The following is a 15,005-nucleotide window of genomic DNA, read 5'->3' as shown; positions in this document are numbered from 1 at the left end:
TATCTGCTTGTATATATGTGCGTGTAAGAGTTGTGAAGGGGTTTAGAACAATGACGGGTTGTTATAGAGCCAGAGAGTCATATAATGCAGAAACGGACCCTTCCGTCCAATGCGTCCATGTCGACTATAATTCCAAATTAAATGAGTCCTACCTGCCTGCTCCTAGCCCATATTCTTCCAAACCTTTCCTATTCATATTTTTGTCTATGTATCTTTTGAAACGCTGTGATCTTTCCCACATCTACCACTTACTCGGGAAGTTCATCACACACACAAACCACCCTCTGTTTTAAAAAATAAATTGCCTGTGTCTTTTTGAAATCTCTCTCCTTGCACCTGAAAAATATGCCCCCTAGTCTCGTGGGGTTAGAATTTCATTACTTGTAATATATGGTAGTTCTTGTTCTGTACAGGAACCTGGTCAGTATTTTCTCTTAACCTCAGTGCACGAGCCAGGTATATCGGGGTGTTTAAGTACTTTGATTAAATCATTATCAATTGTGTTCACCCTGGGAAGGTGGGGCTCGAACACCCGAACATATATGTAAGGGACCATCTTTGAACCACGCCTTCTGTCCTGCAAATGGAGCAGGGGATACCAAGGGGTGACGATGGTGATGTTAGACTGCTGCTTTACTAGTCTGTGGGATAGCTGTCCCAATTTTGACACCATCTTCCAGATATTGGTAAGGTGAACATTGCAAGTCAAACAGTAGTGTTTGCAGTTGTCAGCTACATTGCTGTGGGGGTCTGGAGTTGCATGTAGGCTAGATCAAGTGACATGTCAAATTTCTTTCTTTAAAGTGCAATAGTGAATTACTTCAGATTTTATGACAATTGACAATAGTTGCAAGGTTTTCATTCGGCTAGCTTTTAATTAAAGATTTTATTTTACTGAATTCAAATTTCACCATCTATTGTGGTAGGATTTGAACTCAAGTTGCTGGAACATGAGCCCAAAATCCTGTGGCCAGCCAGCTTGTAGTCAATCCTCAACTGAGGAAATTCTATCTCCTGGTTAGATGTTTTTTCCACTGAAACCAGGCTAACCTGTTTAACAGAGATAACAAGGTGTAGAGCTGGATGAAAACAGCAGGCCAAGTGGCATCAGAGGAGCAGGAAAGCTGACATTTTGGGTCTAGACCCTTCTTCATAAATGGGGGAGGGGAATGGGATTCTGAAATAAATAGGGAGAGAAGGAGGCAGATAGAAGATGGATAGAGGAGAAGATAGGTGGAGAGGAGACAGACAGGTCAAAGAGGCGGGGATGGAGCCGGTAACGGTGAGTGTAGGTGGGGAGTTTAAGGGGGATAGGTCAGTCTAGGGAGGACGGAAAGGTCAAGGGGGCAGGGTGAGGCTGGTAGGTAGGAGATGGGGTTGGAGCTTGAGGTGGGAGGAGGGGATAGGTGGGAGGAACGACAGGTTATGGAGGCAGGGACAAGTTGGTTTTGGGATGTGATCAGGGAGGGGAGATTTTGGAGTTTGAGAAGTCCACATTGATACCACTGGGCTGCAGGGCTCCCAAGCGAAATATGGCATTGTTGTTGTGGCACTGCAAGAGGCCCAGGATGGACATGTCGTCTGAGGAATGGGAGGGGGAGTTGAAATGGCTCACGACTGGGAGGTGCAGTTGTTTGTTGCGAACCGAATGTAGGTGTTCCACAAAGTGGTCCCTAAGCCTTCGCTTGGCTCCCCTGTTTAACCTGTTTAATTCCCAGTTTTCTCCCCTCATTGTAACTAGTATGAAATTTTAGATGCCTTTTTAACAAGCTACATGAACGAGTCAAGGTGGATGACTTGAGGGAAAGCCACAGGACCGTGATGCCCGAGGCTACTCTGGAGTGGGGGAGCAGGGGGAATGAAAGAGGGATGATGGGAGGTAGATTAGAAAAGGCGATAGCAGTGGTTGACTCAATAGCTCAAGGGATAGACAGTCTCGTTTGCTTCAGAGATCATGAATCACATATGGTCTGTTGCCTCCCGAGTGTATGGAGTCAGGACATATGACTGGATAAGACCATAAGACCATAAGACATAGGAATGGAAGTGAGGCCATTCGGCCCATTGAGTCCACTCCGCCATTTAAATCATGGCTGATGGGCATTTCAACTCCACTTCCCTGCACTCTCCCTGTAGCCCTTGATTCCTTGTGAGATCAAGAATTTATCGATCTCTGCCTTAAAGGCATCTAACGTCTCAGCCTCCACTGCACTCTGTGGCGATGAATTCCACAGGCCCACCACTCTCTGGCTGAAGAAATGTCTCCTCATTTCCGTTTTAAATTTACCCCGTCTAATTCTAAGGCTGTGCCCATGGGTCCCAGTCTCCCCGCTTAACGGAAATAACTTCCCAGCGTCCACCCTTTCTAAGCCATACATTATCTTGTAAGTTTCAATTAGATCTCCCCTCAACCTTCTAAGCTCCAACGAATACAATCCTAAGATCCTTAGTTGTTCTGGAATAAAATTCTGGAAAATGAAATGACTGCACAGAGGCAGGTTTCCCATCACCAAGTCACCCTAAATTTATCTTATGGTTATATTTGACAGCTAAGACTTTCCTTATGTGGCCCATGTCAACAACCCTGATCAAGAATCCCATCGTTAACAAAGTCCACCTGGTCCCAATCACTACAAAACGGCAAATAGTTTCAGTGGGGATAGGTCAGTCTAGGGAGGACGGACAGGTCCAGGGGGCAGGATGAGGCTGGTAGGTAGGAGATGGGGTTGGAGCTTGAGGTGGGTGGAGGGGATAGGTGGGAGGAACAACAGGTTATGGAGGCAGGGACAAGTTGGTTTTGGGATGTGATCAGGGAGGGGAGATTTTGAAGTTTATGAAGTCCACATTGGTACCACTGGGCTGCACTATTCAACTTGATCATGGTGGTTCGTTGATTTCAATTCCAATTTCACATTGTTTTAATGTTGTCAGTCTGAAGATTCCTATTAGTTTATGACTTGAACATACAGAGGGCTCATATCATGCATAAGCCCAAGGGGAGAACAGAATGCACGAGGGGAAACTGAAAAAGAAAATCAAGAAATTGAAAAGATGGCATGAAAACATTACGGAAGGTAAAAGAAAGGAAAATCCTAAGTTTCTTTACTAGTAAATTAAGGCTAAAAGGATACTAAGAGGAAGATTAGCACTCAGTAAGGATCACTGTGGTAATTTGTGCATGGAACATGATAACGGTCTAAAGGAATATTTTGTATCAGTGTTCACGACTGAAAAGGATGGTGTGTGTATAGAAATCAGGAATAAGGACAGTGATATGCTTAAAGAAATTAGCGTACTCAGAGGAAAGGCTTAAACATAGATAAGCCTCCAGGGTCAGATGAAATATTTCTCAGGTTTTTGAGTGAGGCAAGTGACAAAAAAGGAAGGACATTGACCATAATTTTAAGTTCCTTCCTGGTCTAAAGAGAGATGCCAGAGGGCTAGAGGACAGTGTATCTGGTATTATTATTTAAGAAGGGAACAAGAGATAAATCAAGAAACGACAAACCAGTCAGTCTAACCACTGTGGTAGGAAACTAATGGAAACAATTGTGAGGAACAGAATTAATCTGAACTTGGTGAGTCAGGGTTTCATTAAGAATAGTCTGCATGGTTTTGTTAACAAGATGTCTATTTGAATAATTTTTTTGAAGCAGTGACCACGTGTTTTGATGAAGACAATGCATTTGAAGTAGTCTATTTAGACTTAAGCAAGGCTTTTGATAAGGTACCACATTGCAGACTGATAGCAAAGGCAAGATCCTATGGGGTCCAAGGAAATTTGGTGAATAGGATTCATAACTGGGCGAGTGGCAGAAAGCAGAGAGTGAAGGTCAAGGGGCATTTTTGTGACTGGAATCCTGCATCCAGCGGGGTTCTGCAGGAATCAGCATTGAGGCCCTTGTTCTTTGAGTTGAATACAAAAAGTTGAATGTAGGACGGGTGATGAGTGAGTTTGCAGCTGGTACAAAAAATATTGGGGTGGTAAATAGTGAGGAAGATAAATGGGCTGGTCAGATGGGCTGATCAGTGATTGTAGGAACTGAAGATGCTGGAGAATCTGAGATAACAAGGTGTAGAGCTGGATGAACACAGCAGGCCAAGCAGCATCATAGTAGGAAAGTTGATGCTTTGGGCCTAGGCCTGAAACATCAGTTTTCCTGCTCCTCTGATGCTGCTTGGCCTGCTGTGTTCATCCACCTCTATACCTTGTTATCTCGAATTCTCCAGCATCTACAGTTCCTACTATCTCTGAAATAAGTGGAATCCAATTCAGATAAGTTGAAGTGAGGCACTTGAGCAGAATAAACAAGACAAGGGAATACAGGATGAATGGTATCAACTGGGAAGCACTGAGGATCCGAAGGACCTTGGAGCTGACATCCATCATTCCCTTAAGGTCCAGAAGGCTTATGAGATATTTGCCTTTATCAGCTAAGTTATAGAGTTTAAGGGCAGGAAAATGAAGCTGCAACCATATAACATGTTGGTTAGGCCACTGCTAGAATATTGTATGTAGTTCTGAAATCCACATTTTAGGAGAGTTGTGACTGCACTGGAACTGGTGCAGAGGAGATCTACCAGGATATTGTCTGGGTTGGAAAATTTTAGTTATGAGTAGAGATTGTATTGTCTTGGGTAATTTTGCTTGGAGCAGAAGAGACTGAGTGACACATGGCTGCGATGTATAAAATTATTAGGGCTATTGACACAATAGATGGAATAAACTTCCCCTTTGGCAGAAAGACTGATGACCAAGGGCATGTATTTGAAATAAAGGCCAGGATGTTTAGAGGGGATATAAGGAAAAAAGTTTCACCCGAAGGGTGGTGAGAATTTAAAATTCACTGTCTATAAACACAAACTCTCATAATATTTAAGGAGTATTTAGATGTGCACTTGTGATGCTAAGGCAAAGAAAGCTTAGGGCTAAATGTTCGAAAGTGGGATTTGAATAGATAAATGATTGCTTTTGACTGGTGCAGACTGGATGAGCTGAAGGGCTTTTTTTGTGTGCGCTGTAGACCTCTACAACTCTGACTATTATTAAAAGTTTTGTTTGAAGATCTGATCAGAATTACAAGCACAAGTGATTCGACAAAGTAGAGAGCCCAAAATGTCGTTAGGAGGTTGAGATTCTCAGCAACGTATTATGAACGCAGACTGAGGTCCAAATTTGAGTAATAACCTTGCAATTACTCCCCACATTCTAATAGTATAATGGTAAAGCTGGGTAATACCATGAAATACAGAATTGTTCCATTTTCTCAACACTTCATGCTTTTACTGTACAGTGGTGTGTTGGTAATGCTACTGGCCTAGTAATTCAGAGAAAAATTCTAATCCTGTCATGGCAATTTGTGAATTTAAATCCTGTTTGAAGTAAACTGGAAAATGAGTTATGGAAGCATTATAAAGCAAGCGCAGGCCTGTTGGCCCATTTGAGTTCATGCCATTGGTTATCAGTAAGAGTGAGCGTGAAGCTGTTGGATTGTCACACAAACCTAACCAATTCCCTATTGCCCTCCCACACAAAAATAATTCACACTGAAGTGTCCCCTGTAACAGTCTAGTAAACCAGCTCTTTGCACAAAACCATTCACCAGATGTGCTACAGCAGTTCGAGAAGAGGATCCACCACCAACATTTCAGAGCAACTAGAGTTGACAAATAAATTCTGGCCTTGCCTGAGCAATGATTACATTCCAGGAGAATTAATTAAAGCAAAAAGGTACTCTTATTTCCAGATTTGTGAAGGAGGCTGATAGTTAACCACAGCTGAGATCACAGTAAGGAATTTGACTTCTCTGTAATATCATTACAGCAGGAATCATTTGCAGTCGATTATAGGAAAGTTCTGACTCCTGTGTATACAAACCCTGCATCTAATAGGCTTCAAACAGCTTGTGTTTCCCTTTGAAGTTTCTCAGTGATATGGGTGTTCAGTGCAAAAAGATTATATGTATGATTTTGCACCAAATGAAATTTGAAGGGGCAGGCAGGTGGGCAGTTTGGTCTTTGCCAATAGTAATTTGGAGTAGAGCCACTATTTCATAAAACACTTAAAACGCGGAACAAGCTTAAATGATATCTATATTCAAAGCAAACTCATAGACCAGCCCAACCCAGCCATCCACCTTTTCACCATCACCAAGAACAGGCTGCTGGCAATGTTAGCAGACAAAAGCTAAATGCAATTTATTTTAGCAAAGATGAAAAGCTATTTAAAATAAATGAGTTACTACTTGGGTGAAAATAATGGATACAAACATGCTAGGCATTTGCAAAGCACTTAATGGCTTCTCAGATAAATCAATAAAACTGCTTTCTCCTTCAGAACTCCTTCGGAGCCATTCTGATGAAGAATCACACCAGACTCAAAACGTTAACTCTGTATCTCTCCACAGATTTTGCTAGACCTGCTAAGTTTCACCAGCATTTCTCTGTTTGTTTCTGTTTTCTGCTTGCTTGCTGTCATTAAGTTTTATTCAGAGTTTCCCTTTGTCCTGCCTGAGGTGCTGCAATTGGCGGTTTATGAAGGGAAGGATATACACAATGAACAGCAGTTCCTGAGGGAATACTGCAGTACAAAGGGACCTAGGTCTACAAGTCCATAGATCCCTGAAGGCCGATAGATGGGCTGCTGAAAAAGGCATTTGAGTTGTAGCCTTCGTTATCCTGAATGTAGAATACAGGAGCAGGAATGTGTTGCTGCAACCTTATAAAACATTGGCCCAGGCACAGATGGAATACTGTGTGCAGTCCTGGTCGCCACACTATCGGAAGAATGTCACTGCACTGGAGAGGTTGCAGAGGATAGTCACCAGGATGTTGCCTTAGATGGGAAAGTCTCAATTATGAGGACAGACTGAGTAGGCAAGGTTTGTTTTCCCCAGAGCAGAGGATGCCGAGGGGATATCTGATTGAGGTATACAAAATTAACCAAGGTATGGATAGGGTAGTTTGTGAGAATCTTTTCCCCGTGCAGACATGTCCAAGACCAGAGAACATAAGTTTAAGGTGAGGAGCAAATAGTTTGGAGGCGATCTGAGGAAATTTCTTTCACCCAGAGAATGGTAGAAATATGGAACATGCTGCTTGAGAGCATGGTGAAGCTGAGTACTCTCCGGACATTTAAGAAATATCTGGATGAACATTTAAAATGTCAGGGCCCAGTAGGCTATAAACCAAGTGCAGTTAATTGGATTATTGTCATTTGGTATTTGTTGGTGGGCTGAAGGACCTGTTTCTATGCTCCATGACTCTATGACTCTACAACACTAATATTGCAACTCATTCTCAACAGCTGAAAAGATTTCTATTCATAGAGTGCCTTCACTTCATCAGGGCATCCGAAAGTGTTTTGTAGCCAATTAAATATTTTTAGGATACAACACAGGAAAATGACAACACCTTGCCTGCCTGGACTAAACATTAAAAAAACAAAGCTGGTATTCTAGTGCAATACTGAGGGTATATTGTACCATCAGAAATGCTGTCTTTCAGGTAAGATATTAAAACTGAGGCAGCATTTGCCCATGCAGATGATTGTAAAAGATCCCATGGTACTATTTTGAAGAAGATCATTGTCCTGACCGATAATTGCCCTTCCATCAACATTACTGACACAAAAATGTTTGGTGATTATTCCCATGGCTTCCATGTTCATAATATTACAATTATAATGTTTCAAACATTGTGCATTTGTTGTAAAGCAGTTTGCAATGCCCAGTGGTCATGAGGAGCTAGATACAAATACACATCTTTCATTTTCCTAACCTTACATACTCCATCTGGTTCGCTCTTAAGCAATGTGCTAACCATCTTCTGATAAATGATCCCGATTTGACACTGGGTTTTGATTTGTTTCGTTTTTTGTTTTTAGAGATAACTAAAGAAAATGTGCGTGAACCATTGGAGAAATTAGTCCAGATGAAGACGTGCTTACAGTGCACAGAGTGAAATTCTGAGACTTTAGTGAAGATGATCTGACCGAGTTAGTATATTTTTCCATTAAGCTGTCAGGTGTAGCCTGGTGTTAGGTCAGCAAGATAACATTGGGGGTTGGATCTAAAATCTTTCTCTATACCACAGGCATGCAGCTGTGCTCTGCACACCTTTTCCAATGCCTTTTAGGCCATTGCAAGGTTTAGCTGACAACATGTCTACAAGATTAATCACCGTTCATGCAAAAGGATGCCATTGGCTCAAGGGCAACATAGAAATTACACTCCCATTTGTCTTCGGAAGGATTGGCTTGTGATGTATAGATTCTAACATGACCCTATTATTGACTGACCCCTGCGAGAGAAATGTCCCACCTCTTCCTCAGTGCGTTGTTCACAGATCAGGGTGAAATTAGGTGATCTGCCCTGCCTCAAGAGAAGATTAAACCACATACACATTCATTATATTGCCCAGACTGAAATGTTGATAACAGACACATCCAGAGGAAACCCTGCCCTGAGACTGTTACTGTTAAATAAAACTTATACGGGAACTCTTCATTCGGAGGCTCATGTCTTTGTTACCTCGATGTGTGAAGATTCCCATATTCTGCTACTTGGATACTATCTCATGGCGAGCTGGTGGTCTAGCGGTGATGCCTCTGATCTAGCAATCTACATTAGTGTTCTGGAGATATGGGTTCAAATCCCACCACAGCAGCTGGTGGAATTTGTATTCAGTAATAAGTTTGGAAGATATAGGTTGTAACTACTGTTGATTGTTATAACAACCCATTTAGCTCACGCGAGTCTTTTGAGAAAGAAAATCTGCCATTCTTGCCTACATGTGCAGATTGGTCCTGGGCAATAAATGCTGGCCCAGCCAATAATGCCTACATCCCTAAATGATTCAGTTTAAAAAAAACTTATATAAAATTGAAATCATCCAAAATTCTGCTGTTTATCTTCATATTGACACCAAGTTTTAGTTATTCTCAACCCTCTGCTTGCTGACCTGCATTGGCTTCCAGTTAAGCTAAGCCTCAATTTAAATATTCTCCTTCATGTTTTCCAATCCCTCCATGGTGTCCTCCCCATCTCTGCAACCTGCCCTTGCCCTAAAATCCTCTAAGATCTCTGCATTTTTTCAACTCTGGCCTTTTGAATATCCTCCATTGTTCCTCACAGTGCTCTAAAATTCCGGAATTCCCTTCCTAAACCTTATCGTCCCATTTTCCCCCTTTCAGACACCCTTTGAAACCTCCTTGTCGGATTGAGTTTTTTACCCACCTGTTCTAATGTCTTCTCATATCATTTGGAATTAAATCCGATGATTCTTTGACAGCACTTTGCATTGAATGCACTGCTGTAGGATCAGATTCCTGGAAATCCTTTCCCAACAGCACTGTGGGTGACCCTGTACTAGATGGACTGCAGTGGTTTAAGAAGGCAGTTTACCATCACAGCTTTCTCCAGGGCAAGTAGGGACAAGCCATGAATGCTGGTCTGCACATTCACATTCCATGAAAGAAATCAAGAACATATATAGATTCATGCAAGAGAAGACTGGATAAGTGCCTGATGGGGAAAGGAAGAGAAGGAAATGTTAATAGGCTTAGATGGGACAGAGTTGAGGGAGTGTGTGGTGAATAATCAGCAGCAATTTGAACACTCAGGCTGTTTCCATGCTGCAATTTCTCTGAAACTTTAGGGTCATTTGATCAATGAGACATTTGCACTAACTTGCTATTGACCATTTTGGTCTAGTGGGATAACTGATAGATTGTCAACACAGGGACCCAAACAATGTTTTGGGGATCCAGATTCGAATCCCCCCAAGGCAAATGGTGGAATTTGAATCTAATAAAAATCAGGAACTAAGAGTCTGATGATGACCATGAAACCATTGACAATTGTCAGAAAAACACGTCTGGTTCACTAATGTCCTTTTGGGAAGGAAACTGCTACCCTTGCCTTGCCTGTGACTCCAAACCCACAGCAATGTGGTTGACTCTCAACTGCCATCTGGGCAATTGGGGTTGGGTAATAAGTGCTGGCCCAGCAAGTGAAACCCTCATCTCATGAACGAATAAATAAAATCATGTATTTCTCTTAAAAAGAATTTAAACTGTTCTGAAAATTAGACACAGGTGCTTTTATAAAGCCTTCACATCCACTTTCCCGAATTCATCGACTTACAACAACTGCTTATATTTATACAGTTTCTTTACTACATTAAAACATCACAAGACACTTCACAGGGCATTGTAAAACCAAGCCTGGGTTAAACCATATTAAGAGATATAAGAATAGGTGACCACAGAAACTTGGATGTAGGTTCTAAGAAGTTTATTACAGTAAGAAAGTGAAGTAAAAAGGCTATGGGGTGTAACACAACAGCTTGGGGAACTGAAACCAAGGCGAACGACAGTAGGACCAATGAAAATACTCAAAATATTAGATTAGGAGATTTCTCACAGGGCCAGAGGAACGGAAGAGGTTACAGAGATAGGGAAGGTTACTCTGTGGAAACAGGGATGAAAAATTGAAAATCCAGACATTGCTTCAATGCGATCCATTGTGGGTCAACAAGAATGGGACGAAAGATAAATAGGACACAGACAGCTCAGTTTTAGATGGTAAAATGTGAGGCTGGATGAACACAGCAGGCCCAGCAGCATCTCAGGAGCACAAAAGCTGACGTTTCGGGCCTAGACCCTTCATCAGAGAGGGGGATGGGGAGAGGGAACTGGAATAAATAGGGAGAGAGGGGGAGGCCGACCGAAGATGGAGAGAAAAGAAGATAGGTGGAGAGGAGAGTATAGGTGGGGAGGTAGGGAGGGGATAGGTCAGTCCAGGGAAGACGGACAGGTCAAGGAAGTGGGATGAGGTTAGTAGGTAGGAGATGGAGATGCGGCTTGGTGTGGGAGGAAGGGATGGGTGAGAGGAAGAACAGGTTAGGGAGGGAGAGACAGGTTGGACTGGTTTTGGGATGCAGTGGGTGGAGGGGAAGAGCTTGGCTGGTTGTGTGGTGCAGTGGGGGGAGGGGGCGAACTGGGCTGGTTTTGGGATGCGGTGGGGGAAGGGGAGATTTTGAAGCTGGTGAAGTCCACATTGATACCATTGGGCTGCAGGCTTCCCAAGCGGAATATGAGTTGCTGTTCCTGCAACCTTCGGGTGGCATCATTGTGGCACTGCAGGAGGCCCATGATGGACATGTCATCTAAAGAATGGGAAGGGGAGTGGAAATGGTTTGCGACTGGGAGGTGCAGTTGTTTATTGCGAACCGAGCGGAGGTATTCTGCAAAGCGTTCCCCAAGCCTCCGCTTGGTTTCCCCAATGTAGAGGAAGCCACACCGGGTACAGTGGATACAGTATACCACATTGGCAGATGTGCAGGTGAACCTCTGCTTAATATGGAAAGACATCTTGGGGCCTGGGATAGGGGTGAGGGAGGAGGTGTGGGGGCAAGTGTAGCATTTCCTGCGGTTGCAGGGGAAGGTGCCGGGTGTGGTGGGGTTGGAGGGCAGTGTGGAACGAACAAGGGAGTCACGGAGAGAGTGGTCTCTCTGGAAAGCAGACAAGGGTTGGGATGGAAAAATGTCTTGGTGGTGGGGTCGGATTGTAGATGGCGGAAGTGTCAGAGGATGATGTGTTGTATCCGGAGGTTGGTAGGGTGGGGTGTGAGAACGAGGGGGATCCTCTTTGGGCGGTTGTGGCGGGGGTGGAGTGTGAGGGATGTGTTGCGGAAAATGCGGGAGACGCGGTCAAGGGCGTTCTCTACCACTGTGGGGAGATAGTTGCGGTCCTGGAAGAACTTGGACATCTGGGATGTGGTGGAGTGGAATGCCTCATCCTGGGAGCAGATGCGGCGGAGGCAGAGGAATTGGGAATACGGGATGGAATTTTTGCAGGAGTGTGGGTGGGAGGAGGTGTATTCTAGGTAGCTGTGGGAGTCAGTGGACTTGAAATGGACATCAGTTACAAGCTGGTTGCCTGAGATGGAGACTGAGAGGTCCAGGAAGGTGAGGGATGTGCTGGAGATGGCCCAGGTGAACTGAAGGTTGGGGTGGAAGGTGTTGGTGAAGTGGATGAACGGTTCGAGTTCCTCTGGGGAGCAAGAGGCGGCGCCGATACAGTCAACAATGTAATGGAGGAAGAGGTGGGGTTTGGGGCCTGTGTAGGTGCGGAAGAGGGACTGTTCCACGTAACCTACAAAGAGGCAGGCATAGCTGGGGCCCATGCGGGTACCCATAGCCACCCCCTTAGTCTGTAGAAGTGGGAGGAATCGAAAGAGAAATTGTTGAAGGTGAGGACGAGTTCTACTGAGGGGGACTGGTCGGGCCTGCGGGACAGGAAGAAGCGGAGGGCCTTGAGGCCATCTGCATGCGGAATACAGGTGTATAGGGAAGGACGTCCATGGTGAAAATGAGGTGTTGGGGGCCGGGGAATTGGAAGTCCTGGAGGAGGTGGAGGGCGTGGGTGGTGTCATGGACGTGGGTAGGGTAGTTTTAGATGGTGTCAAGTTTACAGAGGATAAAATGCAGGAGGCTGGCTAGGGGTTCAACCAATAATCATACCTCGAGGTGACAAAAGCATACATTAGGGCTTCAGCAGCAGATGAGCTGAGGCGAAGGCAGAGGCGGGCAATATTACAGAGATGGAAATGAACAGTTTTATGGGTTTGACAACCTCAATGACCCCCTAGAACATAAATATTCTGCCAGGACAATCCAATGACTCTGTACAGATTCTAACTTTGACTTCACTGAAGTGAATCTCGTCTTTCATTTTTATGAGACGTTCATTACTGCTTTGCAGCTTCTTAACCACTCAACTCATTAACCAGCCTACAAAAACATAAAACTGTGAAAAGGAAATGGAAGTCTTTGGAATGAGATGGTAACAATAATCAATCTTTTATATCAAGAAATGTGGCAAAGTTATTTTAATTGGAACTTAATTATGTTTGTCTGCGCATTCAAGTGTAATTGACCAAAATGAATGAACTGCTCATGCTATGACTGATCCAGTCCTTGCTAAATTTCCTTCCAGCAGTCATGCTGTTACAGCTTTAATTTTACCAGCTGCTTCAATGGTAATATCAAAAGTCAGTACATTAATTATAGTACGACATGAGATGGAATTCAGATTTCAAAGTCCTCACGCAAATCATTCAAATTCTCTCCCCATGCAGCCAATCCTTTTATCTGAACTGTTCTCTGTAATCTTAGTGAGAACAGCCCAGCTATGATATCAAAAATGTTTCCTTTCCCTGCTTGGCACCATTCATTATGACTTAACGTCTGGTTTATTCCTGTAACGAACTTGTGCTGGTAAACAGAGTTACCTTCTGGGGCCTAGTTACTGCTTCGTGTGATGCATTTCAAAGCTTACTACATCTCAAGTGAAAGCAGCTTACAGCAGAAGTCACACAACAATGGAAAGCCGTATGTGTACAATGTACAAAGGCAATTTTTCAAGCAACCCCCACGCCTTTCCAGGAGAGAAAAATAAAATGCTTGCACTATCATTTCCAGCTGTACATAGTCAACAAAAGAGAAGTACGGTGCATAAACAAAAACAAATAGTACCATCTTCCCAGCCCCTGAACGTCATGAGACATGGGAAGGAGTTTGGGAAAATTGGCAAAATTGGATGAGGTATCCAGTGAGGCTGTCCTCAATGGTAAGAATAAAAACTCCCATTTTTCGCCAAAGGTTTGGACCGTCAAGCGAAGATTCTCACTAGCAAGCAGCAAAAATCCCATTAGCAGCCTCATTATTAATTAATCTTGCCTCATTAGTAAGCAGCTTACCAAACAGAGACCAAATGCCAAGAAGTCCTGACATGACAGTCAGAGTGATGGGAACTGCAGATGCTGGAGAATCTAAGATAACAAAGTGTGGAGCTGGATGAACACAGCAGGCCAAGCAGCATCTCAGGAGCACAAAAGCTGATGTTTCGGGCCAAGACCCTTCATCAGAGAGGGGGATGGGGGGAGGATTCTGAAAAAAATGGGGAGAGAGGGGGAAGCGGACTGAAGATGGATAGAGGAGAAGATGGGTAGAGAGGAGAGTATGAGTGGGGATGTAGGGAGGGGATAGGTCAGTCCGGGGAGGACAGACAGGTCAAGGGGGCGGAATGAGGTTAGTAGGTAGGAAATAGAGGTGCGGCTTGAGGTGGAAGCTCCCAAGAGGAACTTTAACAATTCATCCATTTCACCAACACCTTCCACCCCAACCTCAAGTTCACCTGGACCATCTCCAACACATCCTTTCCCTTCCTGGACCTTTCTGCCTCCATCGCAGGTAACCACCTACAAACCGATGTCCATTTCAAGCCCACCGACTCCCACAGCTACCTGGAATACACCTCCTCCCACCCACATTCCTGCAAAAATTCCATCCCCTATTTCCGATTCCTTCACCTCCGCCGCTTCTGCTCCCAGGATGAGGCATTCCATTCCCGCACATCCCAGATGTCCTCGTTCTTCAAGGGCCGCAACTTCCCCCTTGCAGTGGTCGAGAACGCCCTCGACCGTGTCTCCCACATTTCCCGTGCCTCATCCCTCACACCCTGCCCTCGCAATAGCTGCCCTAAGAGAATCCCCCTAGTCCTCACATGCCACTCTATCAACCTCCAGATACAATGCATCATCCTCCAACACTTCTGCCATCTACAATCCAACCCCACCACCCAATACATTCTTCCATCCCCACCCTTGTCTGCCTTGCGGAGAGACCACTCTCTCCGCGACTCCCTTGTCTGCTCCACACTCCCCTCCAATCCCACCACTCCCAGCACCTTCCCCTGCAACCGCAGGAAATGCTACACTTGCCCCCACACCTCCTGCCTCACCCCCATCCCAGGCCCCAAGATGACTTGCCACATCAAGCAGATGTTCACCTGCACATCCGCCAATGTGATATACTGCATCCGCTGTATCCGGTGTGGAAACCAAGTGGAGGCTTGGGGACCGCTTTGCAGAACACCTCCGCTCAGTTCACAATTAGCAACTGCAAGAAGATAGGTGGAGAGGACAGTATGAGTGGGGAT

The sequence above is a fragment of the Stegostoma tigrinum genome, chromosome 9 (assembly GCF_030684315.1).
Source record: "Stegostoma tigrinum isolate sSteTig4 chromosome 9, sSteTig4.hap1, whole genome shotgun sequence".
NCBI classification, from domain to species: domain Eukaryota; kingdom Metazoa; phylum Chordata; class Chondrichthyes; order Orectolobiformes; family Stegostomatidae; genus Stegostoma; species Stegostoma tigrinum.
The sequence above is the reverse complement of the archived record's forward strand: the minus strand, read 5'-3'. Positions refer to the sequence as shown.